Source organism: Vespa mandarinia, chromosome 19, assembly GCF_050613455.1.
Source record: "Vespa mandarinia isolate Hongniang chromosome 19, ASM5061345v1, whole genome shotgun sequence".
NCBI lineage: Eukaryota > Metazoa > Arthropoda > Insecta > Hymenoptera > Vespidae > Vespa > Vespa mandarinia.
In genome coordinates this window covers 1813053-1830523 of record NC_140828.1, presented here as the reverse complement: position 1 = coordinate 1830523, position 17471 = coordinate 1813053, and the positions used below count along the sequence as shown (strand labels likewise).

The window sequence follows — 17471 nt, the reverse complement described above, 5'->3', positions numbered from 1 at the left end:
ATAAGTTCTATGAAAGTAAAGCGATTATATTCGATATCTCTTGATACGAAACTTTAAAATATCTTTGAGATTAATTATTATTATTAACACCCTGTATATTTATATTTATATATATATATATATATATATATATATATATATATATATATACATACTTCTATATAAATGTTTCCCTGATATTTTTACATTTCTTTTTGTAAATTCTATTTTATCTCATTTCCCTTCTTATTTACTCATAGACCCATTCTTTAAATCATTTTTAATCGAGTAAAATCAAATATGATAATTAAATTCTCAGATTTTGTATTATCTTTGAACTATATCAACGAATAATTAAAATATATTTTCAACGTAACTAATCAACTCGCCGTAAAATTTTAACTCCAGTCCTCCTCCCGCCACCCTTCCGCGAGTGTTTGTGGTAGAACGAAATTCCATATACGGCGGTACTACAAACGTAATGACCGTACGAGAGTTTCTCGAGCGAATGCTACCGTTTGAGTATCTTAATTATGCAAATTTCTGAGGTTCCGAAAGATAAAGAGAGAGTGAGAGAGAGAGAGAGAGAGAGAGAGAGAAGGAGAAAAGGTGAAGAGGTAGAAGCAGCAAGTAAACCGAAAGGAAATACACGGAGAAACGTATTAGTAGGTCGTACAGAGCCCGCGACTAAATCCTATTTCATTTTCGAGTGATTTCGAAATGCTTCAACGTTAATTTGCCTCATCTTACGAATTGCCGCGTTTATGAATCTCAAACAACCTAACAAACAGAAAGAGAGAGAGAGAGAGAGAGAGAGAAAGAGAGAAAGAGAAATACATTGTTTCAAGATAAAACAACAACGTATATTATCTATAAATATGATATCTAGATACATTGATATATATATATATATATATATATATATATATATATATATGTATATTAATTGTGAAAAAATATCTATAAATGAGATCTAATTCAATTAAATTCAATCACGAATCCTTGGCGTATTACATTTCGAGTTTTAATAATTATCTTGAATAAATTTTTAGTATGAATGGGAGAAAAGAAGAATGAAGGTGGTAGGATGAAAAAAGGAAATAATAAAAGGAAAAGAGAGGGGAAGAAAAAAAATAGAAAAGTATAAAAAGAAAGAAAAAGAAATGAGGAAAAAGAAGAGAAAAGATTCCGTAAGAGTCACGTCCTTCTTCAAACGTTTTCACGTACATATTTTCTTTCTTTTTTATAAAGAGTGAGAGAGTGAGAGAGATAGAGAGAGAGAGAGAGAGAGAGAGAGAGAATTCCATTTTCCATTTTCTTAGCTCACCGCGCGTCTAATTATTTTTCGACCGTAGCTGTTGATACGATTCCAGAGGTCATCTTGTTATGTTCCAGATTGAATGTAATCAAGGTGGAATTCACGAAAAGTCTGAAGCGCGGAAACGCGAGTCTCGAGAACTCGAATGAAAATTGCAGCCGCGAATCCAGGAGTCCTCCCTCCCTTCCTACCTCTCTCTCTCCCTCCTTCCCTACCACCCAACCTACCTATCTAGCTCCCTTCCATCCACCCGTCCCCTCCTCGTAGCTCTTAATAATCCAAGATAAAAACATCTCTCATTTTTTCCCCCTTACGCGAGTGCGCGCGCATTTTCGTTTCTTCTTCGGTCTTTTCTTTTTCCTTTAACTTTTTCCATCCTCTTTTCTTCTCTTCTCTTTCTTCCTTTGGTTCGAATTCCTTCCTATTTCTTCTCTCTTTTTTTTTTTAATTCTTTACTTTCTTTCTTCCTTTTTTTATTTTTTTTATTTTTCTTTTTTATTTATTTTTTTTTTTTATTTCAATGTTCCTTTCATATCGTCGTTCGCCACGATCGACGAAATTCCACGCACGTATCGGTCTATTAAAGAGGGAAATGAAGGAGTAAAGAAAAATCGGAAAAAGGGATAAAAGAGAAAAGGAAATAAAAAAGAAAAAGAAAGAAAAGTAAAGAAAAGGAACGATAGAAAGATAGGAGAAAAGAAAGAAAGAAAGAGAGCAAGAAAAAAAGGAAAGGATAAAAAGAAAAGTGTTGGGGGGTTTTTGTAGCTGCGTCGCGTGTCGTTGGAATCATTGATAAGAAACTCCAGGACATAGCAAGACAACAGCTTTCAAAGTTTTATCTCCACAGATTGAAAACGCCAATGCTGACGATGGTAAACGTAAGCATGGAGCTGGTCTGTGGGTCGGTCGTGGGAATTTATAAGGGGATGATGATATCATGGTTTTGAGGTGGGGTGAGATTTTCTTAGGGAAATAGAACGAAAGAAAATTGGGAAATAGAGGGGAAGAAAATTCAGAAAGAAAAACATTAAAGGGAAAGGAGAAGAGAGAGAAAACAGCGAGAGGAGAATAAAAAGTCGTGGGATTTGAACCTACGTCGAGAAAACAACACAAGTTAAAAGAGGCATTTCATACAACGATCTAACATTTAACGAGCATGGCTAAATCGACTCTTACGAAAACTTATCTTTCTCTTTTCATTTCCTGACAATAATAATATTATCTTACATACAAAAAGATTTTCGAAATATTGTTATAATATTCAATTGTTAAATATTCAAAATATATGATAATGATTTATACATGTTTATTGAAAAAATTCATTAAGAGAGTGGCTCTTGAAAAATTTCCTCAAATCATTCTTAAATTTACTCTGATCTAACTAAAATATTATTTACAATAATATTGGAATATATATATATATATATATATATATATATATATATATATGAGACGTTGATTTTGAAAGTGGGACAAGTTCATTTTATATTATTACTAGAAAATATAAATAAAAATAAAATTTTATATTAATTTATAAGTATTAGCTTTAACTATATTTCTTTTTCACCCTTTTCCTACAAAATGAGCTAAATCCTACTAAATCCCACTTTCAAAATCAACGGTGCTCATATAATTGAAATTCATGATAATTAATTATTTAAAATTAATAAAAAATTCCAATGATTATTAAAATCTCTTAGAGATTATTTCTATCCAATGAATCCTATGAATCAATTTTCGATTAGTATGTATATAATAGGACAAGAAAAAAAAAAAAAAAAAGAAATTTTTTTATTATGACGACAAAAGGGTATTTTGAGGTGTGGGGAGAGAAGAAGAACGTGAGGAGGGGGAAGAAGAAGAAGAAATAGTATTGGGGGCTTATAAAGGTTGCGATCTCACGCGATCTATGGTAGAAGAAGAACCACAGAAGTGAGAAAGCGGAAGAGCATGATTAAATCTCTACACAGTCCAATATGCCCGGTCTCTTGAAAGCAGACACGGAAACTTCAAGTCAAACTGTGGTGGGGGAGAAGAATATAATAGGGAGAAGGGAGAGAATGGTCAAGAGAAGATGAGAGGGGGGAGAAAGAAGAAACAACACATACAACTTTCAACACACAAAACACCCATATGGGAAAAACCACCACCCCTACCTACCGGGATTTGAACTCACGACGCTTTGGAAGAGAAAGGGAACAAATCGGAATGGAAAGAGGTTTTAGCCCGCACGGCTACCATCGATGTGTCAAACTTTATTTTAATTTCCTATTTATGTCAACATTTCGCTTTCTCTTTTTATATATATATATAATAATATATATATATATATTATGGTATTATTATTATATATATATATTATTATATTATTATATTATTACATTATTATATTATATATATATATATATATATGAGACGTATATATATATAGACATATATATATATATATATATATATATATATGTATATATATATATATATATCTTTTATTAATTATGGGAGGTGATAAACGAAAATATGTTTCTCTGTGAACAAAGAAACGACAATTTAGGTTTATTATTTACACTGTTTAAATTTTATACCACACTCATGTGCTACTTCTCTCTTCTACGTTCTACGTCTAACTGCTCGTTTCTCTCCGAACCTCCCCCAAAATAAAATTCCTACAATTTTTAGTCCTTGTCTCCATCTTCTGATATTGAAAGTAATTTTATTTGCTAGAGTCTGATTCAGATCCAATCTAAATTCGTCTTCATTCACATGTTTGTTAAAATTTACTTTAACTTCTTTTATTTCTTCATTTCTATCCAATGTATTTATATGTTTTTTTATTTGTGTTTCCCTCTTTTGAGATATCTGTAAGTTTTCATCCTGAATTAGTTTAAATTTCTTTATCATATCCAACCCAATAATGAAATCTTCAAAATATACATCTTCCGTTAATTCTTCAATTTCGCTGTCATTATCGAAAATTTTTTTCGATTGCTGACTAAATACTTCCTCGAAATATTGTTTTTCCATTTGCAAACATTCTGTTCGATCAAATTATCTATATCCTTTTGCAATTTATTCTTTTCTACTTGCAAATCGTCCAACGATTTATGTAATACATTTATTTCTTCCCAATTTGCTTTCAATTTTCTATTTTCATCCAATGAGTTCTCCGATTTTAATTTATCACATAACACACAATACTGATATAATTTGTTTGATATCTCATCACAATTTGATTGCTTTTCTATCAAATGTTCCATTTCCTTAAACATATTCTCATTTTCTTGCATAAAATATTACACTTCATTTTGCATAGATTTTATTTTCTCATCATATTGTTCCTTAATAACATCTAAATTATCAGTTTCGTTAAACAAATTTTGAGTGTCATTTGTAAAATCTTTAGTAGTCTTATTATATCCAAAATGTTTAGGTAAAGCTACACAAAATTCTGATAAAGATTGATTTTGAAAGTAGGACAAGTTCATTTTATATTATTATTAGAAAATACAAATAAAAACAAAAATTTTATATTAATTTATAATCAGTATTAGCTTTAACTATATTTCTTTTTTTCCCCCTTTCCCACAAAATGAACCAGCCAAATCACACTTTCAAAATCAACGGTGCTCAAATAATCGAAATTCATGATAATGAATTATTTAAAATTAATAAAAAATTCTGATGATTATTAAAATCTCTTAGAGATTATGTCTATCCAATGAATCCTATGAATCAATTTTCGATTAGTATGTATATAATAGGACAAGAAAAAAAAAAGAAATTATTGTGACGACAAAAGGGTATATTTTGGGGTGTGGGGGAGAAGAAGAACGTGAGGAGGAGGGAGAGAAGAAGAAATTAGTGTTGGCTTAAGGTGCGATCTCACGAGATCTATGGTAGAAGAAGAACCACAGAAGTGAGAAAGCGAAGCACGATTAATCTCCACAGTCCAATGCCCGGGTCTTTTTTGAAGAGAAGACACGGAAAACTTCAGTCAAACTGTGGGGGGGAGGAGAATATAGGGATATAGAAGAGAGAGGGGAGAATGTCAAGAGAAGATGAGGGGGAAGAAAGGGAGAGAGAAGAAACAACACATACAACTTTCAACACACAACACCCATATGGAAAAACCACCACCCTACCTACCGGGATTTGAACTCACGACGCTTTGGAAGGAAAGGGAACAGATCGGAATGGAAAGAGGTTTTAGCCCGCACGGCTACCATCGATGTGTCAAATTTTATTTTAATTTCCTATTTACGTCAACACTTCACTTTCTCTTCCTATATATATATATATATATATAATTATATATATATAATAATATATATATATATTATTATATTATTATATATATATTATTATATTATTATATTATTATATTATTATATATATATTATTTAATAAAAATTATTTAATTTTCATTTAAGATTTAGTGATAATTTTTTTTGGAAAAATTTTTTAAAGGAAAAAGGAAATGTTAAATTCATAAATAAGAAAAAAAAAATATAAGAAATGTTAAATTCATAATTTAAAAAAAAAAGAAAAAAAAGGAATTAATTAAAGAGTTATTTGATAAAAAGTATAACGTTATTAATTTTATTATAATATTATTATATATTATATTTATATAAATATGTATTATTATTATTATTATTATTATTATTAGTATTATTATTATATATTTCTCGAACATAAGAAATAAGTGAGAAAAATCGAGGATACAGTTAACGTTAACGGCGAACATAAATACATACGTACATATGTGTAGTAGATATATACGATGTGTATATATATATATACAACACGCGTGATATAAAGTCTATCCTTTAGCCGTGTCAGCAGTAGCGTATCTTTCGTGAAACGGTGGGTGCCTCTTCAGGTGTATCAAGAGAAGATATATCGAATTTATCGGGCTACAGAATACAACCGTCTTTCTACGGTACAGCGAATTTTCTTATATTCTAGGCAAGTTCGGTTTTCCACCTCTTTCCACCTTCTCCTTCAACCTCTTCCTCCTCCTCCTCCTCCTCTTCCTCCTTCTTTCTCCTCTTTCCTCCTTTTCCTCGGTTTCTCACTTGCCATACCTTTTTCTCGAATAACAAATGGCATTACGATTATTCGATTTGTTTTTCTTCTATCTACGAAACAATTGTGTAAAGGGTTTTTATTCATTCCTTATGGGATTGTCCATCGTTGGGTACATGATTTCCCTTTGGATATAAAAGTATCGACTTTATTAGAAATTTCATTAAATATCTTCTTTCACCATCGTAAGATTTATAGAATTATTATGATAATACCAATCCCTTTATTCCTTTCAATAGAAAAAGAAATATATATATATATATATATACTTCGAAATTCAATAATAATAATAATAATAATAATATCCAATGATATTCTATATAAACAGATACTTAAAACATTTTTTTCAAGCATTGAAAAGTTATTAAAAATAAATGATATTAATCAGACATGAAATATAACTAACTAACTCTCGTTAATACCCAAGCGAGAACGATAGAATAACTTAAATAGGACGCTCCCGTAAATCCTACGAAGGGGTTTCTCATGGGAACTAGAAAAGCTCGTTTTCGATCGGATTCCAAGTTTCCAATCTTCTCTTAGAGACAAGCTGCTGTTGCAAGTAGGTGGTCGTTGAATGAACGCAGACACACACACACACACACACCACCACCCCCTCTCATCCCTTTTCACGTGTGACAGTAACAATGTGAATGGAAAAAGAAAAGAAAAATCTTTCTCATTGATATTTCCCCTTTCTTTCTTTCTTTCTTTCCTTTTTCCTCACCCTTTTTCTTTCTCTTCTTGTTTAATCTAACAACGTGGTTGTTCGTTCACCCTAGAAAAAAATTTCTAGATGATTTTAAAAATCAATTACATACTCTTTTTTCGAGACATTTTTCGTCCTCGTAATTAGGACACGCTTACAGTTTTATAATAAAATATTGAATGTGTATATGTGTGTGTGTGTGTGTGTGTGTGAGGTGAGGAGGAGGCAAGATAGAACAGGCCAAAAGTTCCAAAGTGATTTTAAAAATCAATAACTCTTTTTCACGGCTCTACGGGTCCAGTAATTAGGCTTGTAATTTCACGCGCTAAGCTCGTAATACTATTACGATTTGAAAAGAGAAAAAAAAGAGAAGAGTAAAGAAACGAAAAGGAAAGAAAAGAAGAGACAATGAAGAAGAATAAGAAAAAATAAAAAGAATTAAAACTAAAAAAAAATTCATTTATCTGAAAAGTCTCGAAAAGAATTTTTTTTTTTTTTTTTTTTTTTTTTTTTTTTCTTTGAATAACACCACCAAGAAATTTTTGACCGAGCCACGAACATACCGCCCTCCTCCCAAGTATGTACATATTATATCCAATTACTTTTTCTTTCTTTCGAAATCTCGTGAATTTCCAATTTACAATGATTTTACGTGGATATTGTGAAGTATTGTGAGGAGAAAAGAAAAAATAAATAAGTAAATAAAAGGAAGAGGAAGAAGGGAAAAAAAGAAAAAAAAAAAAAAAAGGAAAAAAGAACGCTCGAAAGAAAAGACAAAATGCAATCGTGCGAAGGGGACTATGATCCCAAAAAGGAAAAGAAACAAAAAAATATATATATAAAAAAAAAAAAAGGAAGGAAGGAAGGAAGGAAGGAAGGGAAAAAAAATAGGATAAAGAAGAAAGAAAGAAATGATTTAAAAGCGAAAGTGTCTGGCATAAACCACGCGTTGGCCGGTTCTTTGAACGTTGCTTTTGAATAATATCACCTTGGCGTGACGGCGCGATATTAAGCTTCGCGTTTTCAGTGCTCCCCGTTATTAAAGCTTCGACGCCCTAAAGGGGTTAGCCCGTTCGTGAGACAGCGACGGCTGAAAGGGGTTGAAGTAGATACCGACCTCCTGAAATGACACTCTGAGAACAACATTTTCTCCTGCTTTCTCTTTTTTTTTCTCTCTTTCTCATTCTCTCTCTAGTCTTTCTTTTTTAATATTCTCTAAATATTTCCGATTGTTCTTCTATTTCTTTCTCACTCTCTCTCTCTCTCTCTTTTTTTTTTTCAAAGATTTTTCATCGAAATTGTTAAAGCTTTCGTATAGATATTTTCAATTTGATTATCTTCCATTTTCCAACAAGGGAATTCGTCGAAGGTGCTTAAACGAACTGCCAACTTGATACAAGATAAATGTACTATTGTCACGAGAAAAACAATTGACTTGTTAGAAAACTTGTTAGAATTGCGACGTTTTTACTCGAAAGAAAGAAATAATCGTTGTTTATATAAGAAGAAAATGAAAATGTGTATTCGCACATTTTATATTGGACATTTTTACGTCAAAGACAATCTTTTCTTTCATATATAACATATATATATATATATATTATACAAATCATTATTTATAAAAATCTAATCTTGAATTATTTTCGTTATGTCCTATGAGAAATAAAAAAAACATCGTCTAAACGTATTCTTATTTAAGAAATTCCATTCTGTTAGTTGCTCTCGAAAATTTTCGAACTTTTTAGACATTTTTAACTCGAGCCATCGTTAAGGAAAAAAATAAAAAAAAAAAAAAAAAAGAAAGGAAACAGAGAGAGAGAAAAAATTGAATGAAAAATAACGTACAGAAGGAGGGATTATTTATTTTTGTTCATTTTTTTTCTTTATCTTTTTCTCTCCTTTTCTTTTCTTTTCTTTTCTTTTTCTTTTTTTTTTACGATCTTTTCACGTGGAAATGAAGCGCGACCACAAATAAGTAGGAAACACCGACGTTGTGCAAACGCATGCAAACACGCATTCCGGTGTAAGAGGTCTGTGAACGTAGATAAAACGAAACGGGGATGGGAAAAGTCGATGAATGACGAAGAAAAAGATCCTTTGAGATGTGTATCTACTACATTCAAAAGGAGGTTTGTACGTCTGTTTACTCTTAAAAAAAGAAATAATACATATCGAGAATCCTATTCCAAAACGAAAGATACGAAAAGAAGACGGAGACTCTTTCGTAGGATACTCTTTTATCGCTTTTATAAAAAAAAAATCACACAGACACGAATAAACAAATAAAAAATGGGGTGAAGAGAATAGAAAGAAAAAAAAAAAAAAAAGAAGGAAACAAATGTCAAGCTTAACGTTAAAAAATATTATGTCATAAACATCCACCAAGTAAATTATTATTTCATTATTAATATATTAATAATTCATTTAAAATATATTAATAAGCAAACGTAAAAATGAATATTCCGAATTGAAAGAGAGAGAGAGAGAGAGAGAGGTGGAGAGAGAGAGGTGAAGAGAGAGAGAGAGGTGGAGAGAGGGAGAGAGAGTGCATGAATATTCATAGATATGCAAACAGTTCCAACACCTGGAGCGTACACTTGCAGTTAATTGCAGCGTGGGAACGTCCTGTAATAATAGGTTAACGTGTTTTCCTAAACTCACGAAGATGAGAGAGAGAGAGAGAGAGAGAGAGAGAGAGAGAGAGAGAGGGAGAGGGAGAGAGACGAATCGATCGATCGAAGTAAGTAAGGCTAGTATCTCTGACCTCGTATAGATAGTAATGTAATAATAATCCCTATTTCATACAAGAATAGGAGAAAAGAGACTAGTTAAAAGAAATGTTCAATCTTATAATAATTCTCGTTCTTCTTCCTCTTTTTCTTTCTCTTTCTCTTCTTCTTCTACTTCTTCTTAATCTTATTCTTATTTTTCTGCAAAAACAATAGATATATATACATATACATATATATATACATATATATATATATATCCTGGAAAATTCTCCGATCATGATCGTTGTAGCTCGAGGAAATGTTAAATATGGCGGTAGGATCTGTTTGCATTACCCTCGTGAGCACAGAGTAGGCGAGGTCGGACAACATTTACTTTAGTGAACGGTAGCTCTCTCTCTCCCTCTCTTTCTCTCTCTCTCTCTCTCTCTCTCTCTCTCTCCTTCGTCCGAGACGTCTTGGTTTCTTTGAAGTATCTTCAGAGTGATGGATGCAGTCTCAATTTCTAAGGTACAGTGGATACAGGCTCAACCCCTTCAACGTGTCTATCAACCCACGAAGAAGACTCCTTAACCTTCTCTCGCATTTTGAAAACGAACCAACGAAATTCCACTTCAATATTTCTCTCTCTCTCTCTCTTTCTCTCTCTCTCTCTCTCTCGCTTTCGTTACTGACAGAGAATTGAAGGAAGAGACGTTAGGACGGGATAAGAGAAGGGAGAGAGGAATAAAGAGGAGAAGGGAATGTGGGGAGGGGAGGTATGTGTTTATATTTGTATGTGGGAATGAAGGAGATACGGGGAGTACTATAGGTTCCTTTATACAAACGAATTGTTGAGTTATTTGTTCAATGTTTCTCAATGAATTCAATCTTTTCTAAATCTTTTTTATTTAACCACTCGTCTGACCTTATCGAAGGCTCTATAGAAAAAGAAAAAGAGAGAGAGAGAGAGAAAGAGAAAGAGAGAGAAAGAGAGAGATAGAGAGAGAGAGAGATACGTAGATAGAAATAAAAATAGAAATAGAATTAAAGAAAGGAAAAGAAATAATAGATTTAATCAGACATTGATAAACGTAACATTTTCATTAGAAACGCAACACGAGCAAGTGAAATCGCGTAATTAGCAGCATCTAGTTACTAAAGTTAGCTTCGTCGCATTGATCGACTCGTTTAACAAAGGCTCTCTATCTATCTAAAAGTTATCTAGCTAGCTAGCTAACGTAACGAAGCCGAGCTTTACTAACAATTACATAATTTCGATTACATACGCCACCACCCAATTCCACGTGTTCAAACATCCCAATGATTGAGAATGTCCGTAATACATATTTGACGTATTCGATTACCATATGAAAGATATTTATGGATAATGTTAACATGTCCATAATGTTGAATCATTAAAAATCCACCGTTTGCCATGGACTTTCGTATATCTTTTCTCCCTTTGACGTTCTCCCTGTAACGTCGTATTTTCCATTGCCTTTTTTCTTTTTTTTTCATCCATCCCCACTCCCATACTCCCACTTCTACCCCCTTCTTCTTTTCATCGGCCAATCAACAACGAGTTCTTGATACCCTATCGCCTATGCAAGATCCATCCTTTTTCCAGCGTAATAATGACGTGAAAATCAAGAAGTCGATTTTCAAAGGGATATGCCAGTGGAGTCTTGAACAGGCATGTAGTTAGGCGCAGGGATGAAAGAAATATTACAAAGCGTCTATTTTCCTTGAAGGTACCTACGTCGTTCTCTCTCTCTCTCTCTCTCTCTCTAGCTCTCTCTCTCTTTTTCTCTCTCTCTAGGGAGATATAAGTGAACCGAAGCTTCACAATGCGTTTCTGTTACGCCAGTTGCATAAAGAGAAGAAGAAGAAGAAAGAGAAAGAATGTGGAAGGGTAATAGTTCTGAGCCTGAGGGGTGGCTAGAAGCTACTGGTAGAATTAAGAAAGATAGATATAAGAAATAGTACAAGAAAAAAGAGAGAAAAAGAACGGCTTAATGTAGAAGAAAGATAAAGAGAGAGAGAGAAAACGATTTATTATTTATTTTAACACTATATCAGGTGACGTTCAAATCTTCTGACTTATCGATGATCCACGATATGCAAAAACTATGGATGATAATTATATATCAGCTGATAATCTCTGATATCAGCTAATTATAATCAGCTAATAATATGATATCATGATAATGATAATGATGATAATGATCATGATGCCGATGATGATTGTGATATTATAAAGTATTTTATCTTAGATTTAATAATAATCGCCATAACGATCTCAATGGAAAATTTAATGTGTTCAATGTGGGGAAAAAATTAAAAAAAAGAAAAAAAAAGAAATAAAAAAAAAAAGAAAGAAAGAAAGAAGAATACAAGCAAGACAATTTCAATATAAAGATACTTCATTAAAAGATATTTCTTTCATTGATATATATACATATACATTGATATATATATATATAATATCTCGGATTGATTATGTGAGGTGATAAACGAAAATATGTTTCTCTATGAACAAAGTAATAAATCTTTATTTATTAATTAATACTTATTTGCTAATTAATCTTACCTGTGAACAAAGAAACGACAATTTACGTTTATTATTCACACTATTTATATCTTATTTAATATATATTATTTAGTATAAATTTCCTTATAAACTCTCGTGCTACTTCTCTCTTCTGCGTTCTATTTCCTACTGCCTGTTTCTCTTCCAAATCTTAATGGCTCGATTTGTAGGTAACAAAAGAATTTGTAAATAACAAAGGACAATGGAAGGGCGCGGGCCATGAGAAGCGCGGCAAATCTACCTGAAGAAAGTATACTTTCTTTACATATATTCATTGATATATATTATCAATGTATCAATGAACGAGGAATGAAAAAACAAACGAAAAATCAAATTAAAAATAATTTGAAAAAAGTTAATAGGAAGATATTAAATTTAACTTGCTAATAGAGAATTGTCGATTGTTCAGTAAAACTATCGATAGGACATCTCGTAATTGAGATAGTAAAGATAAATAGGAATAGAGAGATAGAGTGAACATGTACAAATGATAGGTGAGAGAGAGAGAGAGAGAGAGAAAGAGAGAGAAAGAGAAAGAGAAAGAGACAAAGAGAGAGAGAGAGAGAGAGAGAGAGTATCGAACAAACCACCGACGAGCGGCTATCGAGAGCAATTCTCCTACGACACTTCGATACGACGATTGGAAGGCAAGCATCGCGAACTTCCTGTTACGTGGCTTTCAATTTGGTGAAACTTGTGCCGTTACGAGTAAAGAGCTTTCAACTATCTCACCCTTTTCGAATTTCACACTTTATACGAACGCTAAATATACCTATGAACGATTAAGGTCAACGCATTTTTATTTATCTTGTTTCTTTTTTTATTTCTTTTCTTTTTCTTTTTTTTTTATCTTCACTCTCATCTTCTCTCTTTTTTATTTTCTTTTTTTCCCCTTTCGTTTCGTTTCGTTTCGTTTCTTTATTTATTTATCGGAAAACACTCGATATATATGAAATTGTAAGAAAATCATAGGGGAGGACAGAGATTTGAAGCTTCGGTCATCCCGCATCAATGGGATAAGTAAACGTGTAAGCATATATATATATATATATATATATATATATATATATGAGGGGGTAGGTAGGGTGGGATGGATGGGTGAGTGAGTGGGTGGGGAAGGAAGTGGGTGGTCTTGAGAGAAATATTCTGGGCTTCTACGGATGAGAGAAGAGCGTGAACTTTCTTGCCTCGGACGAGTTTAGCAAGAAATCAAGCTGGTAGACATTGACAAGGGTTGCCTTGGCTTTGCCGCTCACGGTCTCGAGTTCTAAACCTAGGTGGGGATGAAGGGGATGAAGGGGATGGGGAATAAGGGATGGGGGGGTGGTTTTCGTGTCGGAAGAGAAGAGAAGAGAAGCTGCAAGAAAGCAATGGAGGAATTGGAGAACGGCCGGGCCTACTCTACCCTATCCTACTTTACTCTACTCTACTCTACTCTACTCTAGTCTACTCTACTCTACCTTCGATCTCGTTCCTTCTCCCATAAGCGAAAGAGAAATCGTCTATCCTACGAAAAACGGGACGTTCCGCACCAAAGCTTTATTGCCTTCGAAGAGACTACCACCAACTTCGGATCGAACTTAACGTTGACTTGAATTTTATCAATTGCTATCTGACTTGATTTTATTCTCTCTTTCTCTTTCTCTCTCTCTCTCTCTCTCTTTCTTTTCATTTCTTTTTCTTTCCCTTAACGAAACGAACGAGAACAAAAGAGACCTAACTGAATCATTTTACAAACAATAATTTGACGTAACGTGGCATATCTTTTTTCTCATTTTGTTTCCCTTTTTCTTTCCTTTTTTTTTTTTTATATTTTTTTTCCTAAAGAATTCGTAAACGTGAATATACGATTGCAACGAAAAACGACGATGACGTATCGACCAAGAGGCAGAGCATCATAAATCGACCACTTCCGGCCCATAACGAAAAGTAATATCGAAGTTCGTCCCACCGTGTCGTCCTCTGGCACAACTTCCTTTCTCTCCCTTTTTCCTTTTTCTTTTTCTTCCCCTACATCCCCTCTTTTTTCGCGATGCCTTCCGTTCCCTCACGTTGGCCAACGATAAGCGATATATCGACGCGAAAATGGCGCTCGAGACGCCACAAATTTATTTACGTCGGCGTGTACCGAACCCTACCTCCCTCCGGCTCTATCCCATCCCACATCCCACCCCTCCCCATCTCCTTCATTTCCTCGCCTATCCTACTCCCACGCCAAATTCACTCCCATCACCCTTCGCATTCACCGCTTTTACGCTCGGTTACATTCCACGGGCACGTGAAAAATATGATAATAAATAATTTCGAATTTATAATACATTTGAATTTCTCAAATAATCGTAATTCAATATTTCAAATTAAACGTAATTATACGAATTATACGTGTTAATTAATAAAACAATTATTTATCGTAATCGTTTGATATCAATATTTTTATTCTTACGACAATTATATATGTGATATATTAGATACGATTAAAAAATTTTATTCGATCCTTTTAAATGAGAATGAAAGTTTTTCTATCTGAACGAGCGAAAGAGAAATATATATTTCTTTAAGATATATATATATATATATATATATATATCTTAAACGGTAATAGACGATCGAAGTAGATATACACACAAGTAAATCCGATCTTCCGAATGGAGAAAAATAGAAATAAGAGAACCGATCTCGAAAGGACCAATAAAAGAAGCGCAACCGGAGAATCACGATACGTCACGTTCCTGCCACTCGAGAAATCTATGGACCAGGAGACAGGTAAAGTGTAAGATAGAGAAAAGAAGAGAAGAGAAAAAAGGGTGGACACTCGAGAAGAGCCGATATAGAACACAAATACAGATGTACATACGTACAGACAGATAGACATACATACATATATACGTACATACACGTACATGATGTCTCGTTCATTAAAAAAAAAAAAAAAAAAAAAAAAAAAAGAAAGAAACAAACAAAAAAAGAAAACAAAAAAAGATAGGAATATCGTCTGACATTTTTTTACAATTTTCTTCTTTCTTTTTCTCATACGAAATTATTCGAACGTATCATAATGCAAATTTCTCTTGTTTTTTTCGCAAGTCTGTACGAGCTAGGAAGAAAGTGTTGGAATCAAAAAAAGATTTATTTATTTATTCTTTTTTTATTTTTTATTTTTTATTTTTTATATATATATATATATTTCTTTTCCTTTTCTTTTTAATGGAACCATATATTATTTTTCTTTTTCGCAATATAATATCTTGAGACGAATTCAACGACGACATTAAACGAACGATCGTAATTTATCATTATCGATCATTATAATCCTACCTTATCCTTTATCCACTTTTATATCTGTATTCAAAAGTTAAAAATCAAATCGAAAATGACGAATATTTGAAAGATCATTTTTTTTGTTTTTTTTAGCAACTCCCATCCAACCAAGAACGAACTAGGATCGATTTAAAAGCAACTTACTGTTAAATTACCTGTCGCTCCCGTTTAAATTACCTGTCGAAAGTTTCACCGAGCAATGTGTTGCATCGCCGTCGAAAGAGAAATCGTCAGAGGAATTTCTTCCCCCGCTTTGTAAGAAGAAAATATCTATCTTTTTCGAAGAAAATATCAAAAGCGTATTCGCATCCCTTTGATAACAAGAATTTCATGATGGAGATGCGCATGCATTACTTCGAAAAAAATTAATCTACATAATATTCGTAATCGTGAATCTTTTAAAATATATCGTTTCTAAAGAGAGAGAGATAGAAAGATAGAGAGATAGAGAGAGAGAGAGAGAGAGAGAGAGAGAGAGAGAGAGAGAGAAGAAAAACCAAAGGAAAAAAAAGCAACATAAAAAAAGATGTAAGATTTCTCTACTAACGGTTGTTGTGTTTCTTTTTCTTTTCTTTTTCTTTTTTTTCTTCTTTTTTTTTTTTGTTTTTTATACTTGAATCAGTCGTCGATCGATCGTGTTCGTACGATTTGCGAAACACCACAGCAGGACGTATTCCGAGGCTAATTTGACTGTCGTAATTAGCTTCGTTTATCGGACCACACTACGTTCGCTGTGTTCCACTCGTAGAGCAATAACTACAAGAGAGAGAGAGAGAGAGAGAGAGAGAGAGAGAGAGAGAGAGAGAGAGAGAGAGAGAGATGGAGAACAATCGTGGACGATTATCTTCGTACCTGCCACTGGTGCAAACAATTAACGTTGTTCTGGTAACTTTGCCATGATTACCATGATTTTCAAATGAAACTATACGGTCATTCACAAGATCTTAACCAATAATCATATACTGTATCTCCTTTCTAGTAATTAATCTAATAAATAATCTATAATCTTTGAAGAACATTAAATTGTATTATCAATAAATTATTGAAATTTTTAGATTTTAATATAACGCCCATCTCTATCCTTTTCTAATCGCAATGATCCTTTACAAATATAATTTTTTATATAATTATAATATCATTGCATTATTTTCTATTACGTTCTATTACATTATTATATATATATATATATTTATATATATATATATATATATATATATATATTTATAGAAGAATAGAAAAATTTATAGAAGAATAAATTGCATAGTTCTAAGAATAATAAAGATGACTCTATTCGATAAAATATCACGGTGGTTAAGAACGTTCTCGCTTTTACCGGCACGCGGCCGTCCGATTCGCGCTCACTCTCGACGCGTAAAGAGAGAGACCGGACATCGATCGTGTCAGGAGCCGCGAGAAAGATTTTCATTCGCGTACAGAACGCGTATGTACGTATATACAACATATGTATATAAATAGAGATACATACGTATAGGAATGAATTACATAGGAATAGTAAAAGAGCATGCTCGAGAAACGTTGAATCGAAATTGTGAGTACGCAGGATCAGATCTTGATGATTTTATCATGGATTGGCGCCGAAAATTATTGCAAAAAGGCATATAGAAAATAGAAAGAAGAAAGAAGAAGAAGAAAAAAAAGATATAATCAAGACGACTGCGATAATAATAATAATAATAACAATAACAACAACAACAATAACAACGACGACGACAAAGACGACGACGACGAAGACGATGACGA

General features: G+C 32.8%; 1 protein-coding gene across 2 annotated transcripts in view; it reads right to left on the bottom strand.

Moving 5' to 3' along the window:
• The window catches only part of LOC118447975 (uncharacterized), a 148229-nt gene that overhangs the window by 129896 nt on the left and 862 nt on the right, over positions 1–17471 (bottom strand). The gene's annotated exons all lie outside the window — the stretch shown is intronic.